The sequence below is a fragment of the Ictalurus punctatus genome, chromosome 3 (assembly GCF_001660625.3).
Source record: "Ictalurus punctatus breed USDA103 chromosome 3, Coco_2.0, whole genome shotgun sequence".
Lineage (NCBI taxonomy): Eukaryota > Metazoa > Chordata > Actinopteri > Siluriformes > Ictaluridae > Ictalurus > Ictalurus punctatus.
The window spans coordinates 35,722,960-35,733,077 of record NC_030418.2 but is presented as its reverse complement, the minus strand read 5'-3'; the positions used below and the strand labels follow the sequence as shown (position 1 = coordinate 35,733,077).

Below are 10,118 nucleotides of genomic sequence, written 5' to 3'. Positions count from 1 at the left end.
GGCCGTCTCCGTGATGAATGGCTCGGGCACGTGGTGCCCCGAAACGCAGCACACAGAGGACACAGCGGGGAAAAAAGTCACAAATAAAGTGCAGCTGGATTAGATAAAAATACCTAACAGGTACAATGTGTGTGTGTGTGTGTGTGTGTGTGTGTGTTAGTTTCCAGACTAACAGTTTCTGGGTTAGTAGCTTATGACTGGTCATACATCAAGGACAGCAGCCTAAAACACCCCGACTTTAGCTTCAGTGGACAGGAAAGAGGAAAAAAGAGGACTTCAGAATAAGTCATAAGGACTCTGCCGGTTAGTCTGGGGGGAAAATTGTGAAAAAAAACATTTTTTGAACGTCCCAATTACCCCACACACTCCTCTCAGGAGATAAACATGACATGGAGGGAGAGATGGAGCTGCAGAAGGTGTAATTAGCCACATCTCTGTGTGAAACGCACTTTGATATATTATTCAGCACTGATTTCTGGGAGAGAAAAACGAAAAGAGAATCTGATTTCAACCTGCGAGAGAGAGAGAGAGAGAGAGAGAGAGCAGCGTCACACTGTGAAGAGAAGGTTAGTGTAAAAGCTAGCAATGACTTATTTCATCCTCATAAACTTTTCTAAACTTGCTAAGCGTGCTACTGTACGATGATCCATCAAAACAAGCGAGTGGTGCTTCGCAAATGATTCATTATTCTTCTAAATGAATCAATCTGTAAGCATGCTGGAAAATAGCCTTTTTATTCGTTAAGAAGTACTTAAAAAGTCCCTAGGGTTAAAAAAAAAAAAAACGGAGAGAGAGAAAGACATTTAATATTAGATTTAATAGATACATGACGCCATAACATTAGTGTTGAATTCAAATCAGTGATTCATATCAATTGTGACTTGCTGAATCAAGAATCAGATCATTTGTGGTACAATACAGAATTATTTCTAATTCTATTTCCAAACCTCATGCATGCAACACGTTCAAAAAAGTTGGGACAGGGGCAATATAGGACTAATAGCGATGTGAGAAGTTGAAATAAGAAGGTGATGTGCAACAGGTGAGGAAATCGTCTAATCAGAGTATATAAGGAGCCTCCAAAAAAAAGAGTCTTTCAAGAGCAAGGACGGGTCGAGGTTCAGGCCGAGGCCAACAGATGCGTCAGTGAATAATCCAACACTTTGAGAAGAACGTTCCCCAAAGACAAACCGGTAGGATTTTGGGCGTTTCACCTTCTACAGCGCACAATATAATTAAAATATTCGAGGAATGTGGTCAAATCTCGGTGCGTAAAGGGCGAGGCCGAAAACCACTTCTGAATGCGCGTGATCTCCGATCCCTCAGACGTCACTGTCTTAAAAACCGTCATGAGTCTGTAATGAGATCCTGACATGGGCTCGGGAATACTGCGGTAACCCTTTGTCAGTCGACACCATTCGCCGCTGCATCCACAGATGCAAGTTAAGGCTTTACTATGCAAAGCAGAAGCCGTACATCAACACTGTCCAGAAGCTCCGCCCACTTCTCTGGGCTCAGTCTCATCTGGGATGGACAGTAGCACAGTGGAATCATGTTTTGTGGTCCGACGAGTCGACATTTCAAATAGTTTTTGGACAATGGTCAGTGCCCATGGTATGGGGGCGTGTCAGTGCACATGGTATGAGGGTGTGTCAGTGCACATGGTATGGAGGTGTGTCAGTGCCCATGGAATGAGGGTGTGTCAGTACCCATGGTATGGGGGCGTGTCAGTGCACATGGTATGGGTAATTTGCACATCTGTGAGGGCAGCATTAATGCAGAAAGATATGTGTACGTTTTGGAGAAACATGTGCTTCCATTCAGAGCAGGACAACGCCAAACCACATTCTATCCGGATTACAAGCGCATGGTTGCGTAAGCAGAGAGAGCGGGTGCGAGCATGGCCTGCTGCAGTCCTGACCTGTCTCCCATTGAGAACGTGTGGCACGTTATGAAGCGCACGTTATGATAAGTTGACGAAGGCCCAGTACAGTCGCTCAGCTGAAGAAATGCATGATGGTTGAATGGGGAAAATTCCTCTCGCTAAACTTTACCAACTGGAGTCTTCACTCAGCGTCCAAACGCTTAATAAGTGTTATTAAAAGAAAAGCTGATGTTACACAGTGTTGAGCGGGCCTCTCTCACATTGGCTAATGTTAATGTTCATGAGTCCACCATCAGGAGAACACTGAACAACAACAGTGTACATGTCAGAGTTGCAAAGATTGCACTGCTCTCCAAAAAGAACAGTGCTGCCCCTCTTCAGTTCAAAGATCACATGGAGCAGCCAGAAGGCTACTGGAAAAATGTTTTGTGGATGGATGAGACATAATAGAATCATTGGTTTAAATGAGAAGCGTTATGTTTGGAGAAATGAAAACGCTGCATTCCAGCATAAGAACCTTCTCCCATCTGTGAAACATGCTGGTGGTAGTGTCAGGGTTTGGGACTGTTCTGCTGCATCTGGACCAGGACGACTCGCCATCACGGTGAAACAGTGAACTGGAGGAAAATGGAAAGGAAAACAGTCACCACAAACGTTTATCTGCAGTTATTGCTGCACAAGGAGCTCACACCAGGTACCGAAAGCACAGCTATGTAATGTTGCATCGTTTTCCTCAATAAATAAATGACCAAGTATAATATATTTGTTTAATCGGATTCTCTTTATCTACTTCAAGGACTTGTGTGAAAATCTGATGAAGTTTTGGGTCATATTTATGCAGAAATATAGAAAATTCAAAAGGGTTCACAAACTTTCAAGCACCACTTTTATTTGCAAATGTGCAGGGGAGATACGTTATTATCATCGTTTCACATTTACTGTTCGTTTTAAATGGATGATTTTGACCCAAATAGAATAAAAAGGCTAAAAGTGGCCACACAGTGACTCTCTCTCTCTCTCTCTCTCTCTCTCTCTCTCTCTCACACACACACACACACACACACACACACACACACACACACACACTTTCCCAGAGTCTAATGTGCTGATTTGGCTTTTCCACTTGCAGTGATCCGCCCTAATGAGTCCCCTTTGCTTCTTCCAGCGAGGAGCTCAAACCCGAAAGTGAACCACAGCAGCTCCTTTGATCGTCTGGTCCCTTTTCCCTGCGCTAACGTCTCAATTCCCGGCCACGTTCTGTTTCCGGCGCTCCCTCGGTGCTGTGAGAGCGGAATCTTCATCCCTTCTTCACAGAGCAAACTCCACTTTCAAGTTCTCTTACTGGCCGTAAGCCCCCTGCTTTCAGCTCGCTTTCGTCTCCGTCAGTCCTCATGCCAAATCTGAGGAAAGGCCACTAAGCTTCTGCTCTAACGTTAGCACTACGCTAATCCTCTGAGCTTCCCTCCGGAAATAATGATCAATGTGAACGTGCTGAAGTGTGAGACAGCTTTCTCCTAAAAAAAAAAAAAAAAAAAAAGACTTAAATCGGGGATGTTCCGTCTTTTAAACATTTATTTAATGACATGGCCCTGTGATTCATCCTGTATTGTTTCTTTCTGACGTGATCCAGTGTTGGTACTTAAGATAAATGTACATGTAAAAGCAGCTGATGTGTAATTTATAAGGTTTTAACGAGCTGTGAGGAAGCTCCCCCAAAAAAACATCACAAAACACATTTATTTCCATTTATTTATTTATTTATTTATTTATTTCACAGAAGTGTCCTAAATGTTCTATAGGAATTCTTCTGGGATTTTAGGAATGATTATGGAACTATAAGAATGAATTATTCTGGGATTATAGAAATCATTCTAGGATTGTAGAAATTATGAAGGAACTATGAGAATGAATTATTCCTGGAGTAAATGATTTATTCTGGGATTGTAGGAATTATTCTGGGATTATAGGAATTATTCCAGAATTACATAAATTATTCTGGAGTTATATGGATTTTTCTGGGATTATATGAATTTTTGTAACTAGGTTTTATTTTTTTTCCCCCAATAATTATATACTTTTTATCAATCCCCTTTCTGCAGATGAAGGAATTCAATAAAGACGCTGCTTTACTCTTTACTCGGTAGTGTTGTTTTTGTTGTTTTGTTTTCGCATGTGAACAGTTATAAGAATGTTTCTATTTATTACACATTATAGGTTGTAGTATATGTAATATGTGTATTTTTTATTTTGGCCAAATTTACTCATTAAAATGTCTATTGTTTTGCACAGTTTGGTACAAAAATTTCCTTTGTGATGAATAAAGATATTATCTCGACTATCTTCTCTAATAAAGCTGGGGCTAATCAGTGCAGACTCTGCAGATAATCTCAGTAGATAATGTACATTTTCGGTCCACTCTATCTGCACATGGCACAGGACGCCGTTCCCTGAACCACCCCCCCCCCCCCCCCCCCCACCAAAACCCCCCCCCCCCCCCCAAAAAAAAGAAGTAAATTATAGATGAGCGAGAGAGACGTGCCAACCACCTTGGCTAATGTGAGACTGGGAGCAGCGGGGCACGATGTTCCTGTACAACCCCTCGGCCTCGGCGTCTGCCCGCCGTAATTAATACGTCGTCGTATGAAAGTTGAAGGGCTCGCATCCTGAAAGTGTCCCTCGTCTTATTGAAGGCCTGACCTCCAAGCAGCTGAAGGTTGCTGAAGAAATTTGGCTCCAACCGCAGGAGAAAACATCTGCGTCGCGGCCGGGGAGAGAGCGAGAGATATACACAGAGAGAGAGACAAAGAGAGAGAGAGAGAGACCTTCCCTCGCCCTCGCGTCTCCATCACGGCCGGTCATTCCCCACGTCGGGTGCCATGTCGTCCTGCTGAGAGCAGGAGAGGAGCCATGGAGGAGGAGCAGCTGCAGGGTTTCTGTACAGTGGTGACTCCTGGAACAACGACAGAAACATCTGTCATCTCACAACACACACACACACACACACACACACACACACATTCACAGCTATACTAACTCTTAAATGTCATATTGTACACGTGCCTTTGCTATGGCCTTACAATTATTTACCCTGTGTCTATTCCTGCTGGAAGTGCAGAAGCTATAAATGCACACAACTATTTTTCACGTGTGCAAAAGTTTGCACACCCATGGGGTTTTAATGGAAAAAATAAAAATGTTTCTCAATCTCATAATTAATCTGCAAATCCAAAAAATCCTTGTTAATATAAATTTGTGAGAAGGAAGGAAGAACGAACCTGAATCCTAAATGGTTCCCTGTTTAGCTTATAGTGCAGTACATCGCGTGTAGAATTATTGAAACCGTTCTTTCAGACAGGATCTCGGGCACTTAGTTAAGTATTTTAGGGGATTTTAAATGTCCAGCTAAATGTGCTTTAGGAAAATAATTTTTGGTATTATAGGACTTATTCTGATTACAATTCCTGATTTCCTGCCTCTTTATATTTTCCGAGGGAAGAGAGTTTGCAAACAAGCTTTCATTAATGTCATGACTCTGATGTAACGCGTCCACCTGAACATGACCTTTCCGCACGTCTCCATCCATCTGTCCGCTTCAGCGTTAGCCAGAGCTCCACGGTTCCTCTAAAGACGGGGCGTGGAACCCGGCGGAGCTGCTGACCTGAGCAGTGTGAGGAGGAACTACTCCATCATCCTCCAGTGGCACTGAAACTCCCGACACACTGACACCGTGCCAAAGACGAGGGGAAACATGCCAATCGCCAACATGCCAATGCCAACACTCGCTCAAGGACACCATCGCTCAGAGAACAGAGAGAAAGAAAGAGAGAGTGTCCTTCAGAGGGACAGGGGAGAGGGATGGAAGTGAGGGACAGGGGAGAGAGATAGAGGAGAGGAGCAGAGGGACAGGGAGAGGGACAGAGAGAGGGACAGAGGAGAAAAATGGAGGACAGGAGAGAGATGGATGTGAGAAGAGGGAGAGCGGAGAGAGATGTAACAGCTCTTGCTCGGTGTCCTCTCAGGAACAGCAGCAGAAAATGGCCGCTTTGTGTTTATAAATAAAACCTGTCTGTCTGTCTGAGTCCCCTCTGAAACTATTGGAACGACGAGGCCAATTCAATACTGTGTGCTCTACACCAAAGACATTTGGGTTCGAGGTCAAAAGTTGTAGATGAGACGAGAGTTTAGGATTTCAACTTTTATTCCTTGGTGTTTACATCTAGACGTGTTAAACGACATCAAACATCGAACCTTTTGTATCAGACCACATAATGCTTAGGTGAGCAAAAGTATAGGAACTGATCAGTCTTGATGTAAATGAAAGTAAATAACACTTAATACTTGTTTGTAATAACTGCATCACTCCTGCGACTCACTGACACCAAACTGCTGGTTTCTTCTTTTGTGTTGCTTTTCCAGGTGTTTACCCCAGCCCCTTTCAGTAGTTGTGTGTTTCGGGGGGTTTCTCCCTTCAGTCTCCTCTTCAGGAGGTGAGGTGCTGATCAGTTGGGTGAAGGTCTGGTGATGGACTTGTCCAGTCTAAAACCTTCCACTTTCCCCCTGATGAAGTCCTGTGTGGAGGTGGAAGTGTGTTTAGGATCGCTGTCTCGCTGCATGATGAAGTTCCTCCTGATTCATTCGGATGCGTCTCTCTGTAAATCTGCAGATAAAATGTTCCTGTAAACTTCTGAATTCATTCTGCTGCTCCATCATGAGTTCATCATCAATAAAGATCAGTGAGAACGTTCCAGAAGCAGCCATGCAAGTCCAAGCCATGACACTTCCTCCACCATGTTCCACAGATGAGTGTGTATGTTCTGGATCATGAGCAGATCCTTTCCTTCTCCACACTTTGGTCTTTCCATCACTTTGGTAGAGGTTCATCTCGGTTCCAGAACTTTTGTGGATCATCTCTGTTTTTCTCTGTGAATTCCAGTCTGGTTTTCTGATTCTCGCTGCTGATGAGCGGTTCCCATCTTGCTGTGTGGCCTCTATATTTCTGCTCTCGAACTCTTCTTTGAACGGTGGATTGATGACACCTTCACCCTGCCCTGTGGAGGATGTCGGTGATGTCACTGACTGGTGTTTTTGGGTTTTTCTTCACAGTTCTCACAATGTTTCTGTCACCAGCTGTTGTTGTTTTCCTTGGTCGACCCGTTCGGTGTCTGTTCCTCAGTCCACCAGCGGTTTCTTTCTTTTTCAGGACATTCCAGATTGTTGTATTGGCTATGCACAGTGTTTCTGCAATGCCTCTAATAGATTTTCCCTCTTTTCTTCAAAACGGCCCACTTTTCTCCCAGACACAGCTCTCTGATCTTCATGCTGGTTTATCCTTTTTAACAACAAAAGAAGTCTGCACGGGTGAAACCGAAGCCTTAAACCAAGAGTAGATGTTCGGGGCTATTTACTGTTTAAACGATCAATCTAACAGGACACACCTGGGTAACAGGACACACCTATCAGTCACATGTTCCAATATTTTTGCCTGCCTACAAATTGGGTGGTCTGATACAAAATGCGCTGTGTTCTGTGTCGTATAACGCGTCTACATATAAATACCAGGAAATAAAAGCTGAAATGATAAAACTCCCTTCTCATATTCACTGGATCTCAAACCCAGATATCTTCACTCTACAGCGAAAACAAATCATTCGGCCTTGCTGTTCCAATAGTTTCGGAGAGGACTGAATATATCTGTCTGTCTGTCTACCCATCTGTTTATGTATATGTCGATCTGTCTCCCCCTCTCTCTGTCTCTCTCTCTCTCTCTCTCTCTCTCTCTCTCTCTCTCTGTTGGAGAGATTAGAGAACACGAACATTCATTATAATAATAACTGTAATAGTGGCAGTAACGGCGCTGACTGTAAAGGAGTCAAATACAATAACAGAGAGAACACAAACAGGGTTCTGTGTGTGTGTGTGTGTGTGTGTGTGTGTTGGGGTTACTCACTGTCCCTCAGATTGTGGCAGGAGAAACGAAAGCTCGCGCATGTAAACGCGTGAGGAAGTGAGTGAGCGCGCGCAGAAGGAGCAGCGACCGAACAACAAACGACCGCGCGCGAGGTGAAGGGTAGCAGCGTGAGCGCGAGCCCCCGGTGTTCGGTCAGCGCGTGAACCCCCGCCGTGCTGGCCCCGGGCCAACGATTTGGGGTCGCGCCTCAAGTCCTCGCGCGCTCCGCTGCTGTTCCTGCACGCGGCTACTGCTACACCGGCTCATCGGCGCGCGCGCGCGGCTACTGTATTCCCCTCACGAGGGACTGCGTGCCGCTGACACGCGCCGTCCTTCATCCGCATCAGCCGACAGCACTGACCAGCTGTACACACACACACACACACACACACACACGGGTCACCTTCAGTGAGCTTTTGTCTGCATTAAAATAGCGGTTATGGAGTTTGAGATACTTCTGAAACTTAGAATTGTGTGTGTGTGAGTGAGTGAGTGTGTGTGTGTGTGAGTGAGTGTGTGTGTGTGTGTGTGTGTGTGAGTGTGAATTTCCTGTTGATGTTATTACACATATAGACTCTACAAGGAAATTTATTATGTGTGTCTGCCTATCTGTCCATTTGTCTGTCTGTCCGTCTGTCTGTCTATTATGTCTGTCTGTCCATCTGTCTATCTGCTCATCTGTCTGTCTGCCTATCTGTTCAACTGTCTGTCTGGTGTCTGTCTGTCCGTCTGTCTATCTGCTCATCTGTCTGTCTGCCTATCTGTTCAACTGTCTGTCTGGTGTCTGTCTGTCTGTCTGTCTGCTTATTTGTATGTCTGTCTGCCTATCTGTCCATCTGTCTGTCTGACTGCCTATCTGTTCATCTGTCTGCCTACCTATCTGTCTGTCTGTCTGCCTATCTGTCCACCTGTCTGTCTGCAGCCCCCGCACACAAAAGCCGACGCGCTCCCTGCAGGACTGCGCTGGGTGCTGAACGGACAGCTCCGCTTCAGCACCTGGAGTGTCTTGGACAGTCTGGAAGAAGGTGGCTGCAGGGCGGGGCGGCAGAAACACAGGCGGGTGGCGGTCAGTGAGCGGCATGGCAGGTCCTCAGCATCCAGCAGAAGTGGGAGGATATAAAAGAGCCGCGGCAGCACACAGAGGTGAGATAAACAGAACACTTTATAAAACGGGTCAAACGGAAAGGTGTGAGTTCTTTGGGTAAGAAACAGTGGAACGTGTTATTCTGTACCGTCAGAAATACGAGACTGGAAGAAGGAGTCTAATACAAAATACAGCAAAAATAAAAATGCAATTTATACTAGGAGATATTCTACAAAATAACTCCGGAGATGAATGTTCTAGATTTATTTGTCAGTATCTTAAAATAACTAATCTATGGGAGAGGATATAAAAAAGGGAGGGAATACATGTCATGTTGATCCACACTCCATACCAGTAGGTGGCAGTAATACACCATTTCACTGTTTGTCAACCACCAATAAAATCCCAAAAGAAGAAGAACAGACAGTGAGGTGAGACAGGTCTCCGCTCATGGTTGTAGTGATGGTTATGGCCGTTTGTGTGCCAGACGCCGATGTAGAAGATGCCCGTGCCAAAGAAGACGCTCCCTGGCCCAGCTGCACCTTCAGCCGATACTCGCTGCCAGTGCCATGCTTCCTGGGAACCAGCTCCAGCCAGATCACCGCTCACTTCACCGCCACTCCGAGCCACCACGCCCTCGCCATTCCCCCTCCCTCACGCGTTCAAATAAAACATCACTTCTATTCACCTGGAGTAGCCACACTACCTATCTGTCTGTCTGCCTATCTGTCTGTCTGCCTGTCTTCCTATCTGTCTGTCTGCCTGTCTGTCCATCTGTCTCACTGCCTACCTGTCCATCTGTCTCTCTGCCTTTCTGTCCATCTGTCTGTCTGCCTATCTGTCTGTCTGTCTGTCTGTCTATCTGTTCCTCTGTCCGTCTGCCTATCTGTTCGTTTGTCTCTCTGCTTATCTGTCTGCCTGCCTATCTGTTCATCTGTCTGTCTACCTATCTGTCTGTCTCTCTTGTGTTTCATTTCAGTATGTTTTTAATAATATATATGTATATATAAAACCCTAACCCAGCGGTCGCTGAAGCTCAGACAGTGGCTGTATGTATCAGTGGATGAGACGTCATTGACCCCCATAGTGCAGTTTTGAAGCCTGAAATTGGTCAAATTTAAACATGGGTTTTCTGCAGAGCTGTCTGCAGGTGTGTGTTGGAAAGTGTGTGTGCGTTCGTGAGAAGCACTGTCATGTCCGAA

At 45.1% G+C, this 10,118-nt stretch overlaps 1 long non-coding RNA gene across 1 annotated transcript; it reads right to left on the bottom strand.

Moving 5' to 3' along the window:
- Nucleotides 1-2,670: 2,670 nt before the first annotated feature.
- LOC108263815 (uncharacterized) lies at nt 2,671-8,501 on the bottom strand. The gene is made up of 4 exons (XR_008396360.1): nt 7,833-8,501; nt 5,436-5,717; nt 4,432-4,835; nt 2,671-3,399 (listed from the first exon to the last, which is right to left on the bottom strand). It is a non-coding gene; the product is annotated as an uncharacterized LOC108263815 (long non-coding RNA).
- Between the last annotated feature and the right edge of the window lie 1,617 nt (nt 8,502-10,118).